General features: G+C 44.8%; 1 protein-coding gene and 1 long non-coding RNA gene across 2 annotated transcripts in view; one reads left to right on the top strand and one right to left on the bottom strand.

Moving 5' to 3' along the window:
- LOC103501381 (2-methylpropanoate--CoA ligase CCL4-like) overlaps nucleotides 1–25540 on the bottom strand; it is a 209971-nt gene that overhangs the window by 85276 nt on the left and 99155 nt on the right. The gene's annotated exons all lie outside the window — the stretch shown is intronic.
- LOC127151023 (uncharacterized) lies at nucleotides 5288–18204 on the top strand. Its single transcript, XR_007823705.1, has 2 exons — nucleotides 5288–7725; nucleotides 15315–18204. It is a non-coding gene; the product is annotated as an uncharacterized LOC127151023 (long non-coding RNA).

Raw genomic sequence — 25540 nt, 5'->3', positions numbered from 1 at the left:
AAAAGGATACAAAGGTTAGGCGCAAAGAATTTGCGAAGTCCTGATCCCTGAACTATTAGAGCTCAAAGAATTTGAGAAATCCATATTCAAATGAATTCCGGTTTTTTTGAAGTCGAGTGCATAACCTATCCTATACGGCTAAGCCCTTTCTATCCTATATTTGGGGTCTCGACTGATGATTACCTTGATTCCGACTTCCGAGACTGCGATACCGTCCCGCTGGCATCAGGCTTGACGAACTGAGAATGAATTGATCACAAGAAGAACTGAAACTTCTCTAAGCTCAGGGGTTGGTTAGCATATTCCTTTACAGAAAAACTGGGAATGATGACTCCTACTCTGCCTCAGCTTATTCCTGAAATACAATGGCGGTCGAGCGCTTTCCTTTGTGCTCTTAGCTCTCGAGTGATTCCTCTGCCTCAGCTTATTCCTGAAATACAATGACTGAATACTGAAAGAAGAAGATAAGGACCTAGTAATCCTCGACCCTTGCTTCTTCTTCAACTCAAAGACCGACCTTGAATCTCATTTTCTCGGGGTAGAAGGATGAGAATCATTCAAAGAATGAGAAATCGCGTGGAAGAAGACTACTCGTCCTCCGTAGCTTAATTAGGGGAGCAAAGAATTTGCGAAGAGTCAAATAGAAAGATATTTGCAAGAATATTGAGTGATTTTAGTCCGGAGTAATTTCATGACTTTATTCGCAAATTGCGCCTTTGTTTTCTTTGACGTAGAAGGAGGATGAATTCGGGGGGGTGAAGACGAGGAGTCTGACCTTTGCTGATGATAGTTAGAAGATGAAATAAGATAAGAAAGCTAAGAAGATCATGAAAAGTTTTCTGTCTCATTCTTTTTCTCTTTATTTTTTCTCAACTCCTCTCCTATATTGAAAACTACGAGTACCTTCGCTCCTCTCCTTCCTAACCTCAGTCGAGTACCTTCGCTCTGAACCTATATTTTTTTCGTAGAGTACCTTCGCTCCTCTCCTTCCTAACCTCAGTCGAGTACCTTCGCTCCTCGCATATTGAATTGCGCCTTCTCTCTTTCATTTCATTAATAACTTCAAGAGTCATCGAGTCTGAGTTAGCATTCTCAGTTTAGGAATCGGAATCAGAGGCAGGGGTAGAGGAATCCCCGTCGGTCGGGAAGAGTGAAAAGATCGGATCGATCGGAAGTTGATTTGCTAGGCAGCGGAATGAGATCTTGAGTCAGAATGAGAGAGAATAAGTAGGCTTTGGGTTGAGGCATCATTCTCATCATTCGTAAGCATGATTTGGCCAAGGCCTCTCGCCTCTCTTCTTTCTTCATTTGCGAAAGATCTTTTCTACCCTTGATTGGGAGTTGGCTTACCGGAGTGAAAAGCAAGGTTATAGCTCAAAGAATACCCAATGATCATCGAAGAAGAACTTAAAGAGAAAGAGAGAGGCTCCGTAGGAGTTGAGAAGAGGGCACGGCGTCCAACTCTCTTCTGATCCTCGTCCTTGAGATAGAGCTTTTCCCTCATAGTAGCCCACCAGGTAATATCGCTGTCTGCCTTTGTGCGAAAGGCGAACTTTCCCGCTACGTGGGTTAGTAGGGTGAAGAACTGGTATTTGTCCTAATTGAGAGTGGTAAGCAAATAGACACCAGAACTCAAGACCTCTTCTTCGACTTTTCCTCTCGACTCCTTCTACGTCTTTGCACGACTATGAAGGTCTCCACAAATTCTTTGCGCCTCTCCTTTCCTTTATTTTTGATTGAGGGCTTTGACCTCTCAAATTCTTCGATCATTCTTTGAGCCTCTGGACTTGTTTATATCCATATTCACCTTTCTGAGAAATAGTAGGTTCTATTAATCGTCGGGCTCCTTTTCAAATTCTTCTCAACTCCTCTCCTTATCAGTCGAGCCGCTTTCGCTCTGAACCTTATCAGTCGAGCCGCTTTCGCTCTGAACCTTATCAGTCGAGCCGCTTTCGCTCCTCGCAAATTCTTTCCGCCTCTCCTATATCTGAAACGTAGAGTACCTTCGCACCTGAATTTATCTACGAGTCCCCAAATTCACTAATTAAGCTAATCTGGACCTTTGTTTTTATTGGTTTTCTAGGTTTCCTCTCCTTATATCTGAATAGTAGGTTCTGCCTTCGATCTCCTCTGGAAGGATAGGCTTTGCATTTTCTGACTGAACTTTCTAGTCCCATAAATCAGAGATTAGGAGTCCTTCGTACTTATTTTAGGTTCTGTCCTTGCCTCCCTCCTCTTGAGTCTTCTCTGGCTTCTTATCTGACTTGCCTCCGCTTCTTCTGACTGAACTTGATCCGGTCCGTGGTCAGCTTAATACGCCTTCGCGCCGACTTATATCTTCTTCTTATAATCAGAACTGGTTTATCAAGTCATAACTATTTATTCTCTGATAGAATTCTCTCTTTCTTTAATGAGTTCATTCTTTCTTCTCACCGGTACGTGGTAGTTTAATTGCTACTTTCTTCGCGTGTCCAGCCTGTAGACCTCGTGGAAGGCATACTGGTGCACGGTCTCCTTCTTCCACCTTCCACTCCCGATCGATACTGATTCTTTCTAGACGGCTACTACTGAGACAGATTTCTCTTTCTCTTCCACTCATTCCTTTTCTTATGTGAACTGCTTTAAGGATCAGGATAGCGGCTTAGTCGAGAAGCTTTCCAGGCATCTACTACTCTACTCGGGAATAGAATAAGCAGGAAGACTCCTCGATCCCAACCTGAAAGATAAGATGGAGATTTCAGTGACTTCTCGCTGCCTATTGATGATAGCCGAACCCTACGGAAAGGGAGAAGAGCAATGAAAGAAGGTTGAATGACTCGCAAATTCTTTGCGCCTCTTCTTCTTACCTGTCTGATTCCGAAAAGATAGGGACAAGTCCTTCTACCCTATCCCTACTTTCGTCTTCATCCTTGAATGATGAAAGAGAGAGATTCTGACTCTTTCTTGATGAAACCTCGGCCCTTCCCCTCTCCGGGATCCTTCCAGTCGAGAAGACGACCATCTGATTCTCTACCCTTGATTCAGAAATCAGGGAATAACTCAACCACCGCCTCAATGAACAAGGACTCTGACTTATCTGAATTTCAAAAAGATTCTCATGAAATGCGTGGAAGACTCAAACTGCTAATTCACTGAGGAATTCCTCTTTCTTTCTTCTCTCTCATTCCACTTTCAAACTGTGAATAAACCTCTCGCTCTCGTCTTATTCAGTAGGTAGAGACTGATCCTTTATCCTCTTTTCTTGGTTCTTTTGGAATCTCGGACACCCGAAAAACTCCTTCTACGCGGTTGAGGAATAGCTTCGCTTTTTCGGTACAAAGTCAATGAACAAAGGAGCGAACTCATATGATTTAGTTGGTGGATAACTAGTGAGAAGACATTATTTCATAGAATGTATGAAGAAAAAGAGGATGAAGTATCCCCAACCTGAAAGCGAGCGAGAGGATACCTTCCAGCCCTAGGATTTGACTCATCCCCAGTTTCCACGGCGAAGGACCGAGACCATGAAAAGGCCATATAGGTGAGACCGGGTGCGGGTAGAACGAGAGAAAGCTAAGTTAGCAGCTACGATTGGGATCTTTGTAGTGATGTATAGGTTCACTGATCTTCATCCTTGAATTTCTTCCTCTGAAAGGGCAAGAAAGAGTACTCGGCCGAGACGGAAAGAATCTTTGAACCGGTCCGTGGTAGTTTAATTGGTCTCGCTTTTAGTTATGAAATGGAGGAAGAAAATCAGTCCTTCTCCGCCTGGGAATCGAGCCTTTATGAACTTCGTTGCACTCCTTTTAAGAATAATGATCAGTCTTTATGAAATGAGCTTCTCGCAAATTCTTTCCGCCTCTCCTATATCTGAAACTACGAGTACCTTCGCACCTTTCGTTTTGAGTCTCTTTATGAAATGAGCTTTGATCCTTCACAGTCGCTTCGCTTCGCGCCTCCGGAGTCCGAAGGACAGGTTAATATGGATGAAATAAGGGTCCGTCCGAAGGTTATGAAATAGCTCGACTCCCACGGGGCGGTTCGAAGAAAGTCGACTGATAAGGAGTCAATGAACAAGGAATTGAATAAAGAAAGCGAAACGACTGTATTATAATATTAATAGGAGTGGTATTATTCAATAGCTCTCCAAATAATAAGGGGCGGTTCGAAGAAAGTCGACTGATAAGGAGTCAATGAACAAGGAATTGAATAAAGAAAGCGAAAGGACTGAATTCTCATAAATTCAGGAGTGCAACGAAAGAAATCCATATGAAAAAATTAGTCATTGATTCAGTCGAGCCCTTTGTCAAGAATCAATGACCCACTACGCGCTTTGAATGAGATCTTTTCCTCGTACTTTAGTAGAGAAAATGAAAGCGATCTGAGCCGTCCGACTTGCATGTGAAAAGGCCAGCGTGAATATAGATACCCTCTCTCCTTGATTCCGCCCCGCTGAGTTGGAGAAGAGTTCCAGTTCGATCCTTAGAAGGAAGACAGTCAGAAAGAGTCCGGTTGAATGAGTCACAGAAATAGGAAGCGAAGCTCTACGACCAATGAAAGGTGTGAAGGAATAGAATAGGTTGGGGAGCAAGGTCAGATACATCCTTTTGAAGCGATAGCGATACTAATGAAACTACCACGGACCGGTGTGAAGCTGCCTAAAGCTAGAACTTGTTAATATAGTCTTTTGACTGGAATTCAGAGGTCCGACTATCCACTGAAAGTAGAAAAAGAAGACAAGAGGGGCAGGGGATGAATATGCTCCACCAGCCGAGTTTCATGAAGAAGAAAAAGTAGTAGGGTCGGTGCCCACGTAGCGGTATGAACGAGACCGAGTTGTAGAAGCAAGCTAGAACTCAGCTACATAAGAGAAAATCTGATTCGGGTCAACTCCTTGCGGAGCCTTGAGTACTATTGTTACCAGAATATCTACCGAGTATGAACAAGACCTCTGATGAGAATGAAGAAAGGGATGAGGCTTGAGCTTGAAGTTGCCTTTTTAGTCAGACTCTTCCTTGGTGTGCTGACACGAGGCCATGCCCCATTCCCCCTTCTGACTCGACAGTGGTGAGAGAGAGCAAGCTACTTTATGGGAGTCAGTGGGAGAGGGTAGAATATGCTACTCCCCCCTCTTCAAAAAAGAAGTAATCTTCCCTGTAAACTCACTATCAGTTATAGAAGAATTTTCCCGAGCGAAGAATATCTGTTCTCTTCTCTTTTCTCTCATAGAAGACCTACTGCGCTCAATCCCTTGCTTCTTGCTCCAACTTAGGAGTAGGGGCTTGAGAGCCTTTTTCCGACCGAAGGCTGCTATGCTAGTTGTAGCGCTCCCGCGCTTGACTAATAGTTTCTCAAGTCAAGGGGACTTTATCATGATCTTACGAATCTACAACTCTCTTTACTGAGCGAGACTCTACCCAGATCTCAAGAATTTGCCAAAGAGCCTTCTTCTAACTAGTTAGAATTGAGAATTGATCCTTTTCCTTCGACTTAGGTGGAGCAATCCCCGAACTCTCGACAGAATAGAAAAGAGGTTTTGATTCCTGTGTAGACACCTCAACGAACTCATGTGGACACTCCTTAGCCCGAGGACATCAAATACGATATACTTAGTTGTCAGATCTTCCTTTTTCTTTTCTTTACTGATTCCTCTCAATGAAATTTGCCATGTTGCACTAAGTTACTTACGGATGTATGCATGTGGTCCGGGAACACTTTGGGGTGAACACCCATCCGAACAAGTAGGGTCAATAGTTTAGCATTTAGGCCGTAACATTTAGCAAGAAAGAAAGATTGAACCCAACAAGTGCTCTCCGAACCAAGCTAGATAGTTTCCTATCACTAGGCTCACCAACCAACCTGGACTTTTCTTTCTCTTATTCCTACCGGTCCGGAGGACAGAAGTTTGAGTGGTCCTACGTCCGTCCTCAGGCATTGAATGAGTGGAATGAAAAGCTCAAATTCTTCGATCATTCTTTGACTTTATTCGCAAATTCTTTGCGCCTCACTCTCCTTTCAGTCGAGACCTCTGGAACTCGTCCGGAGTCCTTGAAATCTTCTTTGAACCCGTCCGTAGGACTTGTTTATATCCATATTAGCTTGAATTCAGCCTTTGTTTAAATTAAACCAGTGAGGACTAGTTTAATTAGCCTGTGGAATTCTTTCGTTGCACTCCCGTAGTTAGGGGCAAAGAATTTGCGAAGGACTCCTTTTCTCTGATTTTCTTAGATAAATGCCTTTCGCTTCGCGCCGGAGGACCCGTCCGACCGCCCCGTGGGAATATGTAGGATGAAAGGACCCAGAGATGCGGATGACTCAAACTTCTTCTTCTTCTGAACTTATGGGATTCTTTCCAGCCTTCCTATATGACATAAGCGCTCTTGGGGCCGGCCATTCCATCTTTTCTTTGAGAAGGTCGTATTTGATGGTCGGCGTGGCGATAGGCTGAGCTTCGTAGACTGCCTCCCCAGCCCTTGCAAAGACTGAGCGAGAACGGTCAGGGGCGCACAAAGAATGTCGTTGCGCGGGGATGCGATTCGCCAAGCTGGGGCAAAGAAAGCCGTCCGGCCCCCCACCGGATTAGGAATGCGAAGGCCTTTCGAAGGAGAAAGGAGACCCGGGAAAGAAAGAGCTATGCTATTGACCGACCCTTCTTATCGCTCCGGGTTCCGATCTATATGACCTCCGGGCGGTACAAAGTCAACCTCTGTAGTAGAGGCAGGCAGGTAGTAAGCTAACCTTTCTGAGTCTCTTCAAGGTGGTAGTTATACCACCTCTGACAATGGAAAGATCTCCGTGCGTGATAAGGAATCCTAGAAAAGATCGATTGAGACTCCCTCCCCGGTCCCACGAAGATCTCTACGTACTTGTCCAGTCCAGGACAAGATCTTCCGGTCTGCGTGCGTGGGAGCAGCTCAAAGAAAGAAGAGTCTGGTCTGAATTCTGGCCCGGCCTGCCCGTCTGCTGCTAGGTCCGGGAATGGCGCCAGGCGAGGGCGTCAACTCATCTGGAGTAGCTTACTCTGCTGCGACCTGAATTTGATTCGGCCGGCATAGATCTCATGAGACCGGCCCACTATTACGACGAAAAAAGCCCTGCCCTTTTCCTTCGCTACTAGGAGAGTCCGCTACTTCTATTAGCGCCGGACCTTGAGTCGAATTTCTCGTGTGTCATGTGCAACGTCCATCAATGATGGTGAATTAATGTCCATTGATTTAGACTCCTTCCCCCTTCCTAACTACGAATAAGAGAGAGAGGAGCCCGAACCAAAGCAAGAACGAAAACGGATGAGATTCACTCCCCATTCTCTCTTAAATAAAGCTCGCCCTCTATAAGTACCAACCAGAAAGAAGAAAGCCTACTCAAAGTATATGGAATAAATCAGTCCGACTATCGATACCTCCTCTTGTTCTCTTCCCGCCACGAGAAAGACGCTGAAAAATGAAGAGCGCGCGGAGGCTCAAAGAAAACAAAGGTCCTCAATGAGAGACTCCGTAGGCTAAAAAAGCAGAGGAGGCTCGACTGAAAGGAGTCCAAGATTCAAGCTGAATCAATGAACAAAGGTTGAGAAGCGACTGGAAAGGAGCAAAGAATTTGCGAAGGCGCGAAGCGAAGCGACTGTGAAGGAGCGAAGGAGCGAAAGCGGCTCGACTGAGGTTAGGAAGGAGAGGAGCGAAGGTTTGTTTGGAGGTTCGAAGAAAGTCGACTGATAAGGAGTCAATGAACAAGGGCAGCTCGACTGATAAGGTTCAGAGCCCGACGATTATTATTCAATGAAATAACTCGACTCAAAATAGAGGCGCAATGAAATATGCGAGGAGCGAAGGTACTCGTAGAAAAAAATATAGGAGAGGAGTTGAGAAGAATTTGAGAGCGAAAGGAATTATCCCTTATTATTCTTAGGTGGGAGTGCATTATTCAATAACTCGACTCAAAAAGATAAGGATCAAAGCTCATTGAATAAAGAGAGAGCGAAACTCCTTCATTATCAATGAGAAGGAGTGCATTATGTTTATATGGATTTCTTTCGTTGCACTCCTGTTAAGAATAAGGAATTCGCCCTTGTTCATTGACTCCTTATCAGTCGACTTTCTTCGAACCTTACTATTTGGAGAGTGATTTCAGAAAATCAAGGGCTCCTTCTTTAAATCAGTCGTTTCGCTTCTCCCCTCTCCTCTATTTGGAGTCGAGTTATTTCTTCAAATAAAGGGCTCCTTCTTTTATGATAATTCAGTCGTTTCGCCTCAAATTCTTTGACCCTCTCCTTCCTTATTATTTTGAGAGCTATTGAATAATACCACTCCTAAAAATATTTGAAATCAGTCGTTTCGCCTCAAATTCTTTGACCCTCTCCTTCCTTATTTGGAGAGCTATTTCATAATACCACTCCTATTAGATTCAGTCGTTTCGCTTCTCCCCTCTCCTTACAGTCGAGCTATTTCATAATACCACTCCTTCTTTTATGATAATACAGTCGTTTCGCCTCAAATTCTTTGACCCTCTCCTTCCTTATTTGGAGAGCTATTTCATAATACCACTCCTATTAATATTATAATACAGTCGTTTCGCCTCAAATTCTTTGACCCTCTCCTTCCTTATTTGGAGAGCTATTTCATAATACCACTCCTAAAAATATTTGAAATCAGTCGTTTCGCTTTCTTTATTCATCTTTGACCCTCTCCTCTCCTTATCAGTCGAGTTTCTTCGAACCTTCCTTATTTGGAGAGTTATTTCATAATACCACTCCTTAACAGTCGTTTCGCTTCGCGCCTCCGGACGACTCAAAACGATAGGGTGCGAAGCAGCTCGACTAAGAAGGAGTCAATGAAGAAGGGCGTAGCTTATGTAAAGTCGTGCAAGTTGACCTACTAAATAAGGAGAGGGGCGAAAGCGGTCAGGTCCGCCCCCATTCGAATTACGTTAGGAGGCTCAAAGAATTTGAGCTTTTGCCAGATCTAGAGAGATACTACGAGTCCTCCGTCCCAGATTCCATCGCCGCGGCCATCTGGTTCACCGCTACTACCAAAAAGTCTCATGCTTACCTGACTCTTATTGATTATTGATTATCTTGGACCCCGGTCGTGCTTCTGGTTTCCATTCCCATCATCAGATTTCTGAGAAATCCCCTCGTGCTCCGCCATCAGAACTTGGAGTCCGTATCATGGTGAAGCCCACGTAGCGGTAAGGCTGTGATTCTTGCTCAAAAAAGAGACCGAAGGCCTGAGAGTTATTGGCTCGTCCAACCCGGCAGCATTCATGAGTCGCTCCTTCAACTGTCCCTCGGAGACAGGGTCGAGAAGTACCATGCATCCTTGCCCCCCGTCCTTTCTTTCCTTCCGATCCTCTAAGTCGAGCCTATTATTTCCTAACCGATACAGAGAATGAAAGAAAGACAAAGAGTGATTTTTTCCGAGAAAGAAATAAGAAGAGCTGATGATCTCAACTGATAGAACGGAGTTGAGTTCCTTCGCTTCGCACCGTGGGCTTCCTCTTTCTTTCCGGTCTCGCTCAATTACATCGCTCCTTCCTTCAGTTTCCTACTATTTAGAGGCTCCTGCGCCAGCCTTTTTTTCTTAGTAAAGTCAAGCTTTGGCTCCCTAAAGACCAAAGAAATGGTTAAGGGGGGGACTTCTGCAACGGGCTATGCCACCCAAACCAACTGAGGGAAGTCGCATCCGTCCCATCGCAAGCACCTACAATGTCATGATCACATTGGTTTACCCCTTTTTTCATGGTAGTTCAACGGGCGGTCGCCCCTCCAACAAGAAAAGGTATAAATATGGAAACTTCTCTGCCATTTGGATCGGAGAATTTATGGAGGAAATCGGGTTTGCAATTTCCAGAAACCACACGATTATATAGCCAAAGGGAATACGCCGCGCCTAAAATCATCCCAAGCGCGGCTAATGTGGCTACTAAGCTATTTCTTTGGAAAGCTCCTACTGAGATGGGAAATTCCCCGATAAAGCTGCTAGTACCAGGTAAACTCATATTGGCCAAAGTGAAAGAGAAGGAAATGGTAGAGAGATTCGGCATGGTGCTCACTGAACCTCCGTAATATCTAACAAGTCGAGTCTGATGTCGGTCATATAGAACACCAACACATAGAAAAAGGGCTGAAGGAACCAGTCCATGACTTAACATCGGTAGAATGCTACCTCCAATTCCCTGTATGTTCGATAGAGCCAAAGATTCCCCCCCACTGATACGAGTACGCCGATTACCCCCCGAACCGTACAAGATAGTTACCACCTATCATACGGCTTTCTAACGGCACTGATTTTTCTGGTTGTTCCGCTCTGTCGATCGATGGTAGTATAAGAGATCTGTAAACCCCCGCAATTCTTTACATAATGGTTCCTGCTTTCTACCCATAGTTAGCATGTATCTCTCCGGGTCATACTTGACGTATCACATCCGTCACCCCCACCCCAACTCTATCTTCCTTATCAGTGAACCGGAAATAGTGCATAGATACTATGAAATGCTGCGGGGACGAGAGGAGGTGAGATACTACGATCACGTAGAGAAGTGCTGCCCTTCGGCTCGGCAATATGGAACCTCTCAACAGCTCCCCTTCCTTTATGAGGTCCTATCGGGATAGGTAGGCCCAAGCCTTTCCCCTCTTCCCGACCGAGCTTCCCCACGGCTGAAAAATAGGAATTGAGGCCGTCAAAGAAAGGCACCGGCCCCCCACTGGGATTTGGCTTTCCTTATCTACGTGCGCACTGCGTCAGCACTGGCGAAAAAGAGGTCGGCTTTACTGAAGAAGAAGGATTGTGCGGGGCCCATATTTTGGCCGAGTTTACCGTACCTCCGGCCCTTCTATTACGCGACCGTCAGATTTTCTTACCTTTGACCGCAGTTACGCCAGAAAGAAAAGGTTCCACACGAGCTCCCGTTCTGCGGCGTGGTGGCAGGACCGATAGGGGATTGGCTCCGAGTGTAGATAGAGTCAAATCTGCAGGGGTCATGCAAATACATAGGCCCCTTCTCTTTTGGATGAATGGGGTTATTAAGAAGGCGCTTTCCGATCTACGGTCCCTCGGAGCGAGGGGTTAGGCAGGTAGTATGGGCCCTCTGACTTCCAGCTATGTGCTGTGCGGCTCCCGCGAAGCGAATGAAAGGAAGCGAGAAAGAGCCACCCCACGGAGCGGTTTTCAGACTACTCCGAAGGAGGGACGGAAGTAGCTCGACCATAGGAAGAGGGGGCGGAAGAAAAGAAAGTTTCAGTGGAAAACCGCGGAGTGGGGGCTCAAAGAATTTGAGAGAAGCTTGCTTTTTTTGTTAGTAGGTTTAGAAAGAAAGCCTATCCTTGAAATATAAAGGGTCCAGATGGTCCGGAGGACGGGTTAGTGGTTTTTCGCAAATTCTTTGCTCCTAGCGGAGGCGGAGTAGGAGTCTCATTGATAAGGACATATTCATATTCCACTTCGGACCTGCCAAGATAAGGATGCCTTGGTTACTATTTGCTTTTCTCTTTCTTTATTGAAAGGGCCTTTATTCATTCAGGCTCCTTCGTCGAACCTTTACATAAGCTACGCCCTTCTTCATTGACTCCTTCTTAGTCGACTTTCTTCGAACTGGGAGTCGTCCGGAGGTTATTCTTTATATGGATTTCTTTCGTTGCACTCCTGAAAATATTTGAAATCAGTCCTTTCGCTTTATGAAATGAGTCTTTATTCATTGACTCCTTATCAGTCGACTTTCTTCGCCCCGTGGGAGTCGAGTTATTTCATAACCTCCTTTTTCTTGAGCAAAGAATTTGCGAAAAAAGAATCTGGACCTTTTTCTTTCTCCATATGAACTTCTTCTTAGTAGGAAATAAACCAGGAACATGAAGGAAAAGAAACTATAGGATGAAGTTTGAGTCATCCGCAAATCTTAGTGGAATGAACAAGTCCGACGTATGGTAGAGGACTCGACTGAAAGGAGAGGACTAATTAAGCTAGTCCTCACTGCTTGAATTTCAAAGGTCCAGGTGACTAGTCTTTTAGTGGAATCTTCAAAGTCCGGAGGACCTCTTTGATCCACTAAGTCAAAGATGGAGCGCAAGGCGGAGTAGGAGTTGCGAAAGGAGTCCAAGATTCAAGCTGAATCAATGAACAAAATGTTCGTTGAGGGGCTCGTAGATAAATTCAGGTGCGAAGGTACTCGTAGTTTCAGATATAGGAGAGGCATTTCTCTAAGAAAAGAAGAGAAAAGGAGTCCTTCGCAAATTCTTTGCGCCTAACGGAGGGAGTGCAACGAAGTGAATAAAGGGTGAAAATCAGATTTCAGAACAAAGGCTCAAACAAATCAGTCCTTCGCCTACTACAATCAGTGGAATGAACAAGCCAGATTCAACTACGGAGGACGAGTACTTCCATATATATTAGCCCTTGTTTATCCAAAACTTCTGTCCGTACTTTCATCCTACATATTCCCACTTAGCGGTCGGACTCATTCATGGAACTCAAACTTCTGTCCTTCGGACCACTGAAAATACGGATCAATGAAATATGACGGGTTTGAATTTCAAGGAATAAAAAGAAGAAAAGCAAGTCAATGAACAGGGGCGTAGAAGGAGTACTAGTCAGATTCCCACTCCTTCGATCATTCTTTGAGCCTCCGCTCCGCTTCTACTCATAAACAAGTCCAACAAGGAAAGCCTAGGATAGTGGTCGGCCGGCAGAAAGCTCGCTAAGCTTCCGAAACATCGTAAAGAGAGAATGAAGATCTCATGAAAGAAAGAATGAAAGAAGAAAATATGAAGAACTCGAAAGGTAGGCAAAATCTTGTCTTTTCTCTAGATTCAATGGTCGAGAAAAGAACGGAGTTGAGTTGCAGAGCTAAGAACCTACTAACAAGAAAAGCAAGCTTCTATTTTGATGCTGGAGGAATAACCTTCCCCTTTCTGACTCTTTCTCGCATATTCTAACCTCTCCTTCGTAAAGAAAGAAGAAGTTCAGTAAGGAAGAGAAAGAGAGAATAGATCTTTTCATGGATAGCCTTAGATACATGAATTCCATTGATTCTGAGTTTTGGAAAAAAGCTCATCAAATCTTCTTTTCATTGAAACTCCCCGCCCCGATCGGAAGAGCGCCAATTCGCTTCGCGCGCAGGAAGGCAACGAAGTTCAGTTCATGAGACCGCGCGGCGGCGGAGTGGAGCAGCCGCGACACGAAGTTCCTTACCGCCTCAATGAACAAGGGCTGGATCTCGCTGGTGCCACCTAAACGGTAGGTAGGCGACGGATGTGTGACGTTTGGAGTTCTCGTTCGTGCACCTGTCCCCAATGGAAGAATGAGTTCTCCGTTCCCCTGCGGATCATGGCCTTACCACTCGGTCCCCGATGGACTGCGGGGGATTCGGTATAGCAGCTCACGTTCGGTTGCGCTGCGCCTTCCCGCTCGTCTTAGCTGTAGGAAGTATGGTTCCGAAAGTGACTGCGGTTCGCCAGTTCAGGCTCAACTCCTCGCTTGACGTTAGCGGACCCACAGGTCGGGCCGGGGCTCTGCGCTCTTTCTTTCTGTGTGGGACGATGCCGGGGAGAGAAGGGAATGCGTCGAGGCGGCGAACAAGAAGACTACAACTCTCTTTTGGCTTTTCCCTCCACGAGATGAGCCCAGTGCATTGGACGGATAAGAGAACGGAGCAGGCCTAAAAAGCGCTTGGGCGCTCTACGTACGATGTAGACTCCATCAGATACATATCTCTTTCTTTCTTCTTTCTGGATAATAGATAGAAATAGGAGATTGATCCTTATTAGGATCCCCGATCCGATCCCAAGAAAGAATCAGTCAAGAAGTCAATGAACAAGGCGCAAAGAATTATAGAGGGAAAGAGCACTTATTCCTCTTTCAGTTACCTTTCTCTTTCTCTCTCCGCGAAACAGCTCCTTTTGAGTCCCCGCTCCGCTTCTTTGCGGTCCGTGGTAGTTTCATTCTAGGCTTTCTTCGCTGAGAACCAACTAAAGAAACCTATCCAGTTGAGGCGGATGAATGAAGAAAAACCGAAGAGCGAATGCCCACTTTTTGAAAAGAAAGAAAGAGCGCAATCAATGAACATCCATAAAGAAATAGGAAGAAGAAGAATAAAGAAGACATAAAGGACTTATTCCGATAATAGAAAACCTTCTACGTCCGACTTTCAACCTACCCTTCCAACTTTCTCTAGTTTGAGAACTTCAGCCTTGATCCTATTCAGTGTGACGGCTTTCCTTCTAAACCTACTAAAAAGATTCAAGCCTATCCAACTTTCTCTAGTTTGAGAATTTGCACTTTCTTCCTTTCTCAAATTCTTTGAGCCATAGGCTTTCGATTATTTTTGGGTTTCAAGCCGTCAGTCCGACGCCAAAAGATAGGAGTAGGGCTTGATTTTCTTCCTTTAAGTAGGTTCTTTTTAGGGGAGTTGGAATGCCAGTTTAGTCACTTTTGGCCTATGCAAACAGCAAGTTTTCACGTATTTTTGCTTGTTTTTCACTCTTAGTTAAAATGGACATTTAGTCAGGCGAATAGAATAATGCAGCAAGAAAAGACCTCAACCATTTTCACATCTTTGATTAGTGAAATGAGCATTTTCTAACTTTTAGCCCCGTAGGACGTAGTAGAAGCAAAGAAGCGGAGCGGAGTCCTTGTTTGAGTTCCAATAAACAAGGGTCCAGGTGGGATACAAAGGTTAGGACTCTGAAAGCGAAGGACTCCTTTTCTCTGATTTTCTTAGAGAAATGCGCTTCGCTATTCGGTAATTCAATATTAGAAAGAAGATTCCCCCCTCTGTTCTACTCCTCCGGAGCGGTCTCGCTATTTCATAACCTTGCCGTAGGTAGAAGGCGTAGAAGGCTAGGCGAACCTGACTGAACTTTCTTCTTATGGCATCAAAAAAGAAGCTTGCTTTTCTTGTTAATGGATCTGGATAGGTTTCTTTAGTTGGTCGAAGAGATAGGGCTTCAAACCTTGAACTGCATTCCCATTATTTTATCCTCTTATGACTTGAATCTGAAAATCTCCTCTTATGAGACTATTATAAGAAAGCCTATCTTCCTTTAAGCCCTTTTAGTAGGTTTAGAATCTTGCTCGGCTCCTATTCTTTGAGTTCCATTCTGAGTTGCACTCCTGTCTCAAACCCTTGTTCATTGATTCCTTTATTTTCAATTAAGGGTCCGTCCGAAGGTTATGAAATAACTCGACTCAAAACAATAGGGTGCGAAGGTACTCTACGTTTGAAATATAGGAGAGGAGCGAAGCCACTCGACTGAGGTTAGGAAGGAGAGGAGCGAAGGTACTCGACTGATAAGGAGAGGAGCGAAGGTACTCGACTGATAAGGAGAGGAGCGAAGGTACTCGACTGATAAGGAGAGGAGCCCGACGATTATTATTCAATCCATATGAAAAAATTAGGATATAAAGGTTAGGACTCTGAAAGCGAAGGACTCCTTTTCTCTGATTTTCTTAGAGAAATGCGCTTCTCAAATTGCAATTATAAGGCGCAAAGAATTTGCGAAGGATCAAAGAATGATCGAAGAATGAGAGAAGCGACTGGAAAGGTGCGAAGCAGCTCGACTAAGAAGGAGAGGCGCAAAGAATTTGTGGAGAGGAGTTGCGAAAGGCTTGAAATTCCACTCCGGTCTGAAGAAAGACGTAGAAGCAAAAACAAAGGGTCAAAGCCCAAGGTTAATATGGATAGTCCTTCGGACAGGGTCATATTCATCTGCCCTTATTAATGAGACCGGCTGGGTCCCCCTATCTTTATGTGATCTCGACTGATATAACTAGGTCTCGCTCCTTCTCCCCTCTCGCTTTAGCTCTCGCATATTTTCTCGAGACATTAATCGACGATTGATAGATAGCCTGATCTGTTCTGATTCCCAATTGGGAAAGCCAAGAGAAAGATGAGATTCTTCGTAGAGCTGGTGCTGCTCTTGCCTGCGCGTAGGGCCGTCCCCCACTCCCGTCCCGGGGCGCTAAGGGGCTTTTGTTTTTGGAACAGACGGCATTGCTGACGCCTCGAATCAAGCTTTTGTTGCGACATGCTATGTTTTCTCCCCCATTGCTAGTAGGTTGATGGGTCGCACGCCCGGCACACATGTTTTGGCCTTGTGTGTCCATAACTCAAAATAGGTGACCTAACGGCCGCCGCCCGACTAAACATACCAATAGTCACCAGATTCATATGGGCTACTGAGGAGTAAGCAATGATCTTCTTAAGATCGATCTGTCTTGAAGTGGTCAAGGAAGTATATATTATAGCAATCGCGCTTAGAGTATAAATGAAAGGAGTGGCACAAAGTGTCGCTTCGGGAAAGATGGGTATTGAAAATCTTAAAAACCCGTGGGTTCCCAATTTTAAAAGAATTCCTGCCAAGATGACGGATCCTGCCGTAGGTGCCTCTACATGAGCTTCGGGTAACCAAATATGAACTGGTACCATAGGCACTTTGACGGCGAAAGAGGCGAAAGAAGCAATCCATAGAAAGATTTGGCGCCGCTCACTAAATTCTGTGGTTAATGAGATTTGTAAATCGGTGGTTCCTGTTTGGAGAAGAATCAACAGAATAGCTAATAGCATCAAAACGGATCCCAGTAAAGTATAAAGGAAAAACTGATATGCTGCCTTGATCTTTCTTTGTCTCGAACCCCATACCCCTATAATAATGGTAGAGTCAGGGGTGGCCCCAAAGCGGAATTGACCGATGGTAGTTGGTCGAAGCTCCAGTAGGTAGCCACTCCCTTCTCAGGGAACCGTACGTGAGACTTCCGCATCATACGGCTCCGTCCCGAGCTTCCTCGGCCCTTGTCATTAGACCACTATCTATGCATGTATTTTCAGCCTGGACTCTCTCATCTTTTGCTTCTCGGATAGTGGCGAAGAATGCTGCTTGCGTTGCGGGAGATGCCTGCTTCTCGCCCGAAAGAACCGCTCACTAGCTAGCGGGCCCTATCTGGAGACAGACTGAAACTCAATCTATACGAACTCTTCCAAATCAAAAGACAAAAAATGGGCTCGTTGGGAAGAGGAGTGCGGCCTGTAGAGCACATGTCAGGCACAGTCGGGTTGCTCACGCAGCGGATCTCGATAGATAGATAGATATCTTTTGATAGAGAGAGATGTGAAAGTAATAGCCTGATTTTCTCCCCCGACTGACTTGCTACTACTACTGTGATGTGAGCGGTTCAAATTGCTTTTCTCTTTCCCAATTATCCTGGCCTCCACTTGTACGCAGCACTTGTACGGGGGTGCATGCATAAAGGTTTGGAACTAGAATCTGATCTGAATCAGATCTATGGAAGTGCCTCATTGAGGACCTTTTCGCAAATTCTTTGCTCCTAGCGTCCCGTAGGAGGAGTCAGAAATCCTCTCATTGAGGACCTTTGTTTTGGAGGGGTCAAGACGAGCGAAAGCGGCTCGACTGTCAGGAGAGGCTGAATGCAATATGAGTTAGGACCAAAGAATTTGCTCTTGACTTGTTTATTCTACCATATTAACCTGTCTCGAACTCTCTGCCGAGCTTCACCCAGCCCGCATTTCCTTTTTCAGGGGGCCAAAGAAATGTCTCCACCAGCTGCCAACAGTCTTTCTTCGGAATGATACTGAACGGGTCGATCCTCCCCTCTCCCCTTTGTTTTAGCAACTTATCCGTCGGTCTCCTCACCAAGAGCTCCCCGGCGACGAGAGAGGAAGCAGAAGCAACCCCTGTGGCGGGGCGGCTTTTTTCTTTCACAATCAGAGACCTGGACGATTATCCCTACCCTCCGTAGCTTACGAGTTTACGTCCATCCCTGGTCGGGTACAGTTTCCTTTCTCTTTCTCCCTTGTAGCCGTTACCCCGAATTCGCGCAAGTGTGTCCACACCCCCCAAACAGACTTGACGAGGAATCCATTCTCGCGAACAAACACAACCCCTACACACACCTAGGAGCACCCCTTCCTGCATATTCATACAAGACCCGAGTAGGCGGGTCGAGGTCTGACGAGGTACCCACTACTCTCCGTACCCTCCCAAAAGGAAAAAGATGTGTCTGTCAGGTTCGGTTCTTCGATCTTGGGTTGGGCGGGTTCGACCAGAAATGCTATGCTTACACACAAGACTACCCCTCTTCCCGAAAGCTTCGCGGGGACTACTTGACGACGACGGACGACCGCCCGTAGGGGGTTTACTGCACAAGGCCCCTGCAGAGGAAAAGCTTGATCCCAGCGAATAGAAGATGCTCAGCTCCGCACAACATAGGGATTGGCACGCTTTCGGGAAGAACATAGAATAGTAGAGGATCCAGCATGCGGAACACGGCGATCATTAGAAATGAACGAATTAGAGATGCTGTAATATACTCTTTCCCATAACTTCTCATACCAGACCAACCCACTAAAATGCAAATAGGGATCAGAAATGTGGTCAATATCACGAAGAATAAAGAGATACCGTCTATACCCAAAGACAAATTGATGTTTGAATAAGGAAGCCATCGAAGGCTTTCCACAAATTGAGATTTGGCCGTAGAAGGATCGAATTGTATCCGAGGAACAGGGGGATACAAAAAAGTAATAAGAGAGGCACATAGACCAATCAATCGTATCGGTCGTATTCTTGAATTTGGAATGAAAAGAGGAGTAATGCTTCCTAGCACGGGACACAGAATAGGACCACTTAAAGAAAAAGAGCATGAACAGAAATGTTCTAACATGGAGTCGAATTGAACTGAAGATTGAAGAGATTAGTTGACAACAGTAAACAGATGGGCACCTAATTCCAATACAATAGGGGTCTCTCAGTGCAAGCAAGTCAGCTGAACACCTGATGAGTGGGTAGGTGCACCTCTCCAATCCACTCAAACAACAACAAAACTAGAACAAGAAAAGAGAAAGAAAATATAACAAGATTTTAGATAAAGAAAAGAAAATCAAAGAGATCAAAGTACTCGTAACTAATTTTTTTGGAGTTTTGATTATTGTTTTATTGGAGTTTGATTGTAGTTTGGAGCGAATAACCGTACTCAGTCTGGAGATTCTTGTTGCTCATTCAACCTATTCTTTGAGTTCCATCTTTTCTTTAGTGGATAAAAGCGTCCGTCCTCACCTCAGGCATTGAATGAGTGGAAAATCTGCTTCAATTATCAGGCTCAAAGAATTTGACTTTCATTCAGGGTCATATTCATCTGTCTGTCTCTTTATTCAATGATCGTCTAGTGACTTTCTTTTTGATTGAGGGCTTCGTCGGGCTCCTTCTAAGTGGCAGAATAAGGAATGAGCTTGAAAATTCCTTCTTCATTGACTCCTTATCAGTCGACTTTCTTCGAACCGCCCCTTATCATTTGGAGAGTGATTTCATAATGCACTCCTGTTAAGTCCTTTCGCTTCGCGCCTCCTTTTGAGCAAAGAATATTGAGAAAGAGGCGGAGTAGGAGTTCTAATTAAACTAGTCCGGACCCTTGATTTGAATAAAGGGTGAAAATCTGATTGAAGAACAAGGCTCGACTGAAAGGCGAGGCGAGGCGGAGTAGGAGTTGATCTTTGTCTCTTTCTTCTTTTTTTTGGATTTCTTTCTCTTCTTTCATTGCTTAACACATGCATTCAGAGAAAGTGGAAGAAATCAGTCCCGCAACAAGGCAAGCCTAGTGGAAGGATCATATTCTATTTTGATGCCGACTATCCACTGAAAGTACAGAGGGAGCCACGCTTAGAGAGCCACAGCCTCTTTCAGTCACCGTTCTTTAGGAAGGAATGCGCCACCCAGTCTGACCCTTTGGACGAAGAGGATGCACCACCATCCCTTGTTATTTATGAGGTTCTTCCATTAAAGGGGGCAGATTAGCCCTCGCTTATGCTCTTGAATGAGCTACTCAATTTCTGCATTTGAATTTGAGGTCTTAGTCGTAAATACGTTGACCTTTCTTTTACGTGCAAACTCAACCCTGGGGTAAATGGGATCCCTATCCATCCACGTAGCCATGCATCTCCTTTCTCTTCCCCGCGGAGTGGGATTCTCTTTCTAGTCCATTTTCACATCTGAAGTAGGGGACGGAGTGTGCGGAGGAAGTCCCATCATAGGACGCCGAACCGGTACAGAGGCTCGAGACCAAAGCGAAGAGGAAGCAAAGCTATCACCTCGACCAGAAGCTCCCCCTTATAGCCTGACCACCTATGAACTAAGCCGCCATTGTTTTTTGACCACTCAACCCATAAGATCAAGCCTAGGCTTTCTAGTCCTGGATTCAGGATGGCAAACTGGGAAAATAGTCCATATCGGTAGGGTCGATAGGGTCTGAGTCAGAGTGAAAAGAAAGGGATCCCAGCAGATAGGGAAGAAAGTCAACTAAGTTCAATCAAAGAGGGAGCGCTTCCGGAGTGGGGGAAGAGGGAGCAAGTTAGATCTTGAGACAGGGGTTCTCCCAGAAGAGGAGTTAGTGGAATCAGGAGAAGGAGAAGCTTCAGTTCTAGCTTTTGTTTCAGCTTTCGCTGTTCTTGTTTCAGAAGTAGAAAGAGAAGTTGTGAGATCGGAGGATCGGGTAGGGGAATGAACGAGATCTCTTGACCATAGGCTTGAATCTTTTTAGTAGGTTGAAAGGACTATAGGCTGATTTCGCTTTTTTTTGATTGACTTTTACACAACTAGTTGGTTAGTCTGAAATCCAGAAATACGGAGATTGATTTTGAATCTACGTGCAAAGATTCCTCTTTATCGGTCTTTATCGCATGAAAGAAATAATGAATCGCACTTGAGTCAGAAAGAAAAAGAAAGAACGAATCAGAATGTGATGAGAATGAAAGCAAGGGTCTAAAGAAGCTGAAGTAGGGGCTCAGTTGCTCTCTCTTTCCCTTCGCCTTCGTCAGTCAGGACCCTATCCTGCCCCAAATACGGGGCCTTTCTTGAAAGGTAGAGAAGAATTAAGCTACCACGGACCGGTAGGTAAATAATTAGTTATTGGGACAAACTATCCCAAACTGCCCACCAGCCAGCATAGGATCCAGAACGGGGAACCGCGGAGTGGGGAGGCAAAAGACCCTTCTGACGCCACTGAACTTGATACTTGATCAGCCTCTTTCAGTCACCCTTTTTTTAGATTCGATCAGATCCTTATTCAATTAATTACTCGAATACGTACGACCAAAGCCGATCGACGAGATAGGCTTTTGTAGTTATTTTAGGTATTAGCTCAAATTCCAAAAATGCAAGGTTTTGGCTGCAGCAAGAAAAGACAAAAAATCAGCCAAAAATCCGTCATTTTCCCAGGGAGAATGGACAATTCAGTAACTTCCTCGGACTCGTCGTCCTCCTTCCCCCTCTCTTCTAGCTAGGTACGTGTTAGACCTCCATTCCTATGGAAGATGGAACTCTTGATGACGCAGCTGACTCTCGGTAAAGCTATGATAGCTACCCTTCCACTCGATTAGACGCCGCCTCAAGGTAAAGACACTTCCTAACCGGTACGTGGTAGTTTAATCTGGAGTTCCGGATCCGTGTGAATAACGAAATTCAGATGATCACTCTTTTCCTGAATGAAATGAACTCGCTTGAGGAATGAGAGGAAGAGCTCTTCAAGGTTCATTCCTGAAACCCAAAGCAAAAAAACAAGTAATTAAGCTACCACGGACCGGGACAAGAGAAAGAGTTGGAAGCGCTAACATCGGGCCTAGGCATCAAGGGAAGTCTCAGAAAAGGCTGATCTGAAAGTCCGAGGAGCAACCTCAATAGTCATCTGTCCCGGAAGAAAGGCTCCTTATCAATGAGTTCATGAATATGGATAAAAACAAGTCATCTGGACCTCTCCGTTAGGAGTTTGATTCCACTTAAAGAAGCGACTGGAATTAATTTGAATATGGATTTCAGACTCATCTGGAGTAGCTTAACTTCGGACGAGAAAAGATCTTTTTTGACTGATTTTGACATATTCAATTTCTTCTTTTTCTTAGCTCAAATGAAGAAAAAGCTAGGGCTCGACTGATAAGGAGAGCAAACCACTTTCTTTGTAGCAACTTTTCATTCAAAATCTTGAATTTTTTCTCTATTATCGTTAAATAGAAAGATGAGAAAAACTCACATTTAGAAGGAAAAAAGACGGGAAAACGCAATGAAAGAATCAAGCCTATCAAAGAAATGAACATTGTTTGATTATAGTTCTAGTTTCTGGTCCGGATAAAGAAAGGAGAAAGAAAGTCTTTAGTTTCAGGCTGTCCGCTCCTGAGAAAGAAATTCAGAAGGCGCAAAGCTCAAATACTTTGATCCTGAGAATTGTAGGAGAAAGAAATATCAAGTTGTTGACGGCTGTCCGCTACGCTACGCTACGCTGGAGCTAGGGAGAAAGAAAGGATAAAGAGATTCCGCGTAGGAGAAATACTTGCGATCAGAATATTTTTCTTTAACCGCTACGCTCTGGCCAGCTCGGAATGGTAGGACCCTAGACGGGCAACCTTGAAAGATCTCCTTTTGACTGAGAAGGTTTATCGTTAATAGTTGATGAAAAGGATGTATGCCCGAAAGTGCATTGGTTAAACCCAGTCTTGCTAGCGACTAGGGGCATCGTGGACTAGCACCTAGACGGAGTGGCTTACGCCTACACTGGAAGAAGGGATCTGCTTTAGCCTTTCGGAATGGTCTACGCCTTGCGGATATGCCATTTTCGGAGGAGACCAAGAAAAGATAAGAAAGAGGGAGAGAGGTGCAAAAGAATATTGCGAAAAGAAGCGGATAAGACAGAGGCAAAGAATTTGCTGTTTTTACCGCGTAGTGGGTTACGGAGTTCAATCAGCGGATTCACCGACAGCGAGAAAAAGGGAAAAAGAAAGATTTAGTCATCCGTATCGGCCATCAAAGGATCATAATATCTAAAGAGGATCAGGTCTTAAGTCTGGGTTAATCTTAATATGGATAGTCCGGAGGACCTCCTTCAGCATAATCTATGAATTTGAGGAGCATGAAATGGAGAGAGAAAGAAAGGCTCTTTTCATAAGAAGGCGAAAGGACTGAATTATCTTCAAAGAAGGAGCGAAGGAGAATCAAGCTAGGAAGGAGAGGAGCGAAGGAGAATCAAGCTAGGAAGGAGAGGAGCGCTTAGGAGTTGAGGCTTATCTAAGAAAATCAGAGAAAAGGAGTCAAGAGGACAGTCCGAAGGACCTCTTTTATCCACTAAGTCATGAAATCCATATTCACTGACTTTCTTTTAAGGCTGATTTCTCGTCATCCCTTGGATTTGAACCTTCCCGCTTGTTTCGACCAGGATAAAGAGTGAAAAGCCTCGCCTTAAGCCTTGGCAAAGAGATGAGGCTGCTGACCACAAGGAGGCAAGATTGCTCAGAATATACAATAAACAACTAAAGGCTAGAAGAACAAGAGCCACTGAAACTACTGACTCTGGTCTCGCCTTTCTTGCGCTTGCGCTCCTTTCTTATTATATTTCATTCATGCGCCATTATAGATCGTCCTACGTAGCTTAATTAGTTTGCAAGATTCGTGCTTCTGCCCTAGGTTCTGACTTTTCAGTCCTTCTCTTTGCGCTCCCGTAGGTCTTGTCTTATTCTCTTATATAAGCTTGGCTTCGCATGCTAATCTTTTTCATAGTCTATCTAAATCATCAACACCTTGCCATACTAATCTTTTACATAGTCTTTGAAAATCATCAACACCAGTTTTGCCTCCGGTTTGCGCTCCTAAAGTAAATAAAGGTTGAAAGTCAGTCCGACTGCCTTCAATCTTTTACATAGTCTTTGAAAATCATCAAAACCTACTACGGCATTATTCATCGCTTCGTCTCTCTCTATCTCCTCTTAAGTCTCTCTTCTTCTCACCCGTAGGCTCCTATGTCGATTTGCGCTCCTTAATAGTCGCTTGGCTTCGCCCCTTGCCGCTCCGGTGCCCTTACCCTCCGGCTAAAGCTTCGCGCCTTTTCTCTTTTGCTCAACTCTTAAGGAAGAAAGGTCAGACTCGAGGGGTGCGGATATCATATCTATATTAGTTGATTGAGCAAAGGAAGAGGGAGCGGCCAAGTGGGATAAGAACTCTTCCAAAGCGAGAGTGGGAGTCATCAGTCTCAGTTGCAGAAGCTAGGGCAGAGACCGATTTTCATGATCAGTGGACAAGAAGACAAAGCATTTTGATGAAAGACCACCAGTGAGATTCACGCATAAGTAATCTATAGGGTCAGACCTCCTCTTCCAATAAGAATCTTTCAATAGAATGTCTTAAAGTAAAGAAGGAGAATTAGAATCAGTATTTCGTCCTCGCCTGCTATTGAGGAATAAATGAGGCTCCGTAAGGCGCGAAGCGAAGCGACTGGAAAGGTGCGAAGGAGAATCAAGCTAGGAAGGACAAGATCAAGCCCTTGTTCATTGAGTTGAGAAGACGGAAAAGGAGAAGTGAAGGTGAAATCAGACGATCATCCTCCTTCTACGGGCTGGGTCTCCGCTATCACCTCAGAATAAGTAGGGCGCGGTCTGGGTAGATATATGCTTTCCTCTAACCTCAGAAGCTCTATTTAGGTCAAGCCTTAAAAAAGAGTCGGATCGACCGGATTGTAATCTTTTTCATAGTCTATCCTCATCCTAAAATCAGGCTATTTCCAAATATGGAATATCGAGAAGGAAATAGGGCAGTGCCATAAGACCTCCCCCGAGACCGAGTTCACGCTAAGCCAGGAGTCAGATTCCTCTCTTTCAAGGGAAGTAGACGCTCCAGTAGAGGCCATAGGTAGCCGAAAAAAGACAAGGAGAGGATCAGAAAGACCTTTCTCTTGTAGTTCGCTCGGAAAGCTCTTTTTCTAAATCATGGTAGCGAGATATGTCAATCAAAGTCAGAAAAGAAAATCTAATGAGGCCTAGGCCTTCTTGGTATCGCGGTTGCAGGCTAGGCTGTGGCCCTTGCTTTCAAGGTAAGTAGAAAAAGAGAAGAGACGGATTCCGTTCTTATTCATTCGATGCGGAAAGACTTGAACCCGTGACCCGCTCCAGGCCTCGCTCCCGATTGAGGGGTTACCCATTCCTTTGACTCTTAAGGAATAACTCATTTGGTTCAACTTCTAATTCCAAGTCAGACTTCCCAAGAAGATGACTCTTCGTCTTTCGCTTTCAGGTACCTTTCTTCTCGTGCAAGATCTTACTCATTAGTGATTCAATGGAGGAATCAGGAGTCGAGCTACTTCCAACCATATCTACTTGGCCGACGACCATCTGGTTTCGGGGCGGGTCTTTGACGGGTTTCCGGGGGAATAAAAAGAAGGAAGTTTTCCATGAAATCAAAGTCAATTGGGACATAAGCCTTTGAAGGCGATACTGAAAGAAGAAATCCAGCTACTTAAGAAAGAAGAAAGGCAAGCGGTCCGTGCGTCTTTCATTCTGGAATAACTGTCTTGATATTCATATCTTAGTCGAGACTGATGACTATTCCTATCCTTAGACTGATATAAGGTATTCAACCCCCCGAAGCCTATTTGGTCTCTTCCGATTCTTGTACCCAGCAACTGAAAGGTCTAATTCCCTTTAAAGAGCAGACTCTCTGCAATTGGTCCTATTCTAGCCTCTCCTTAGACCATACTCACTGGAAATCTCCCTCTGACTCCTTCTCTAACCTATGAGAATGACCTTGCTTTAGGTT

The sequence above is a fragment of the Cucumis melo genome, chromosome 9 (assembly GCF_025177605.1).
Source record: "Cucumis melo cultivar AY chromosome 9, USDA_Cmelo_AY_1.0, whole genome shotgun sequence".
NCBI lineage: Eukaryota > Viridiplantae > Streptophyta > Magnoliopsida > Cucurbitales > Cucurbitaceae > Cucumis > Cucumis melo.
This window is presented reverse-complemented; position numbering and strand designations above follow the sequence as displayed.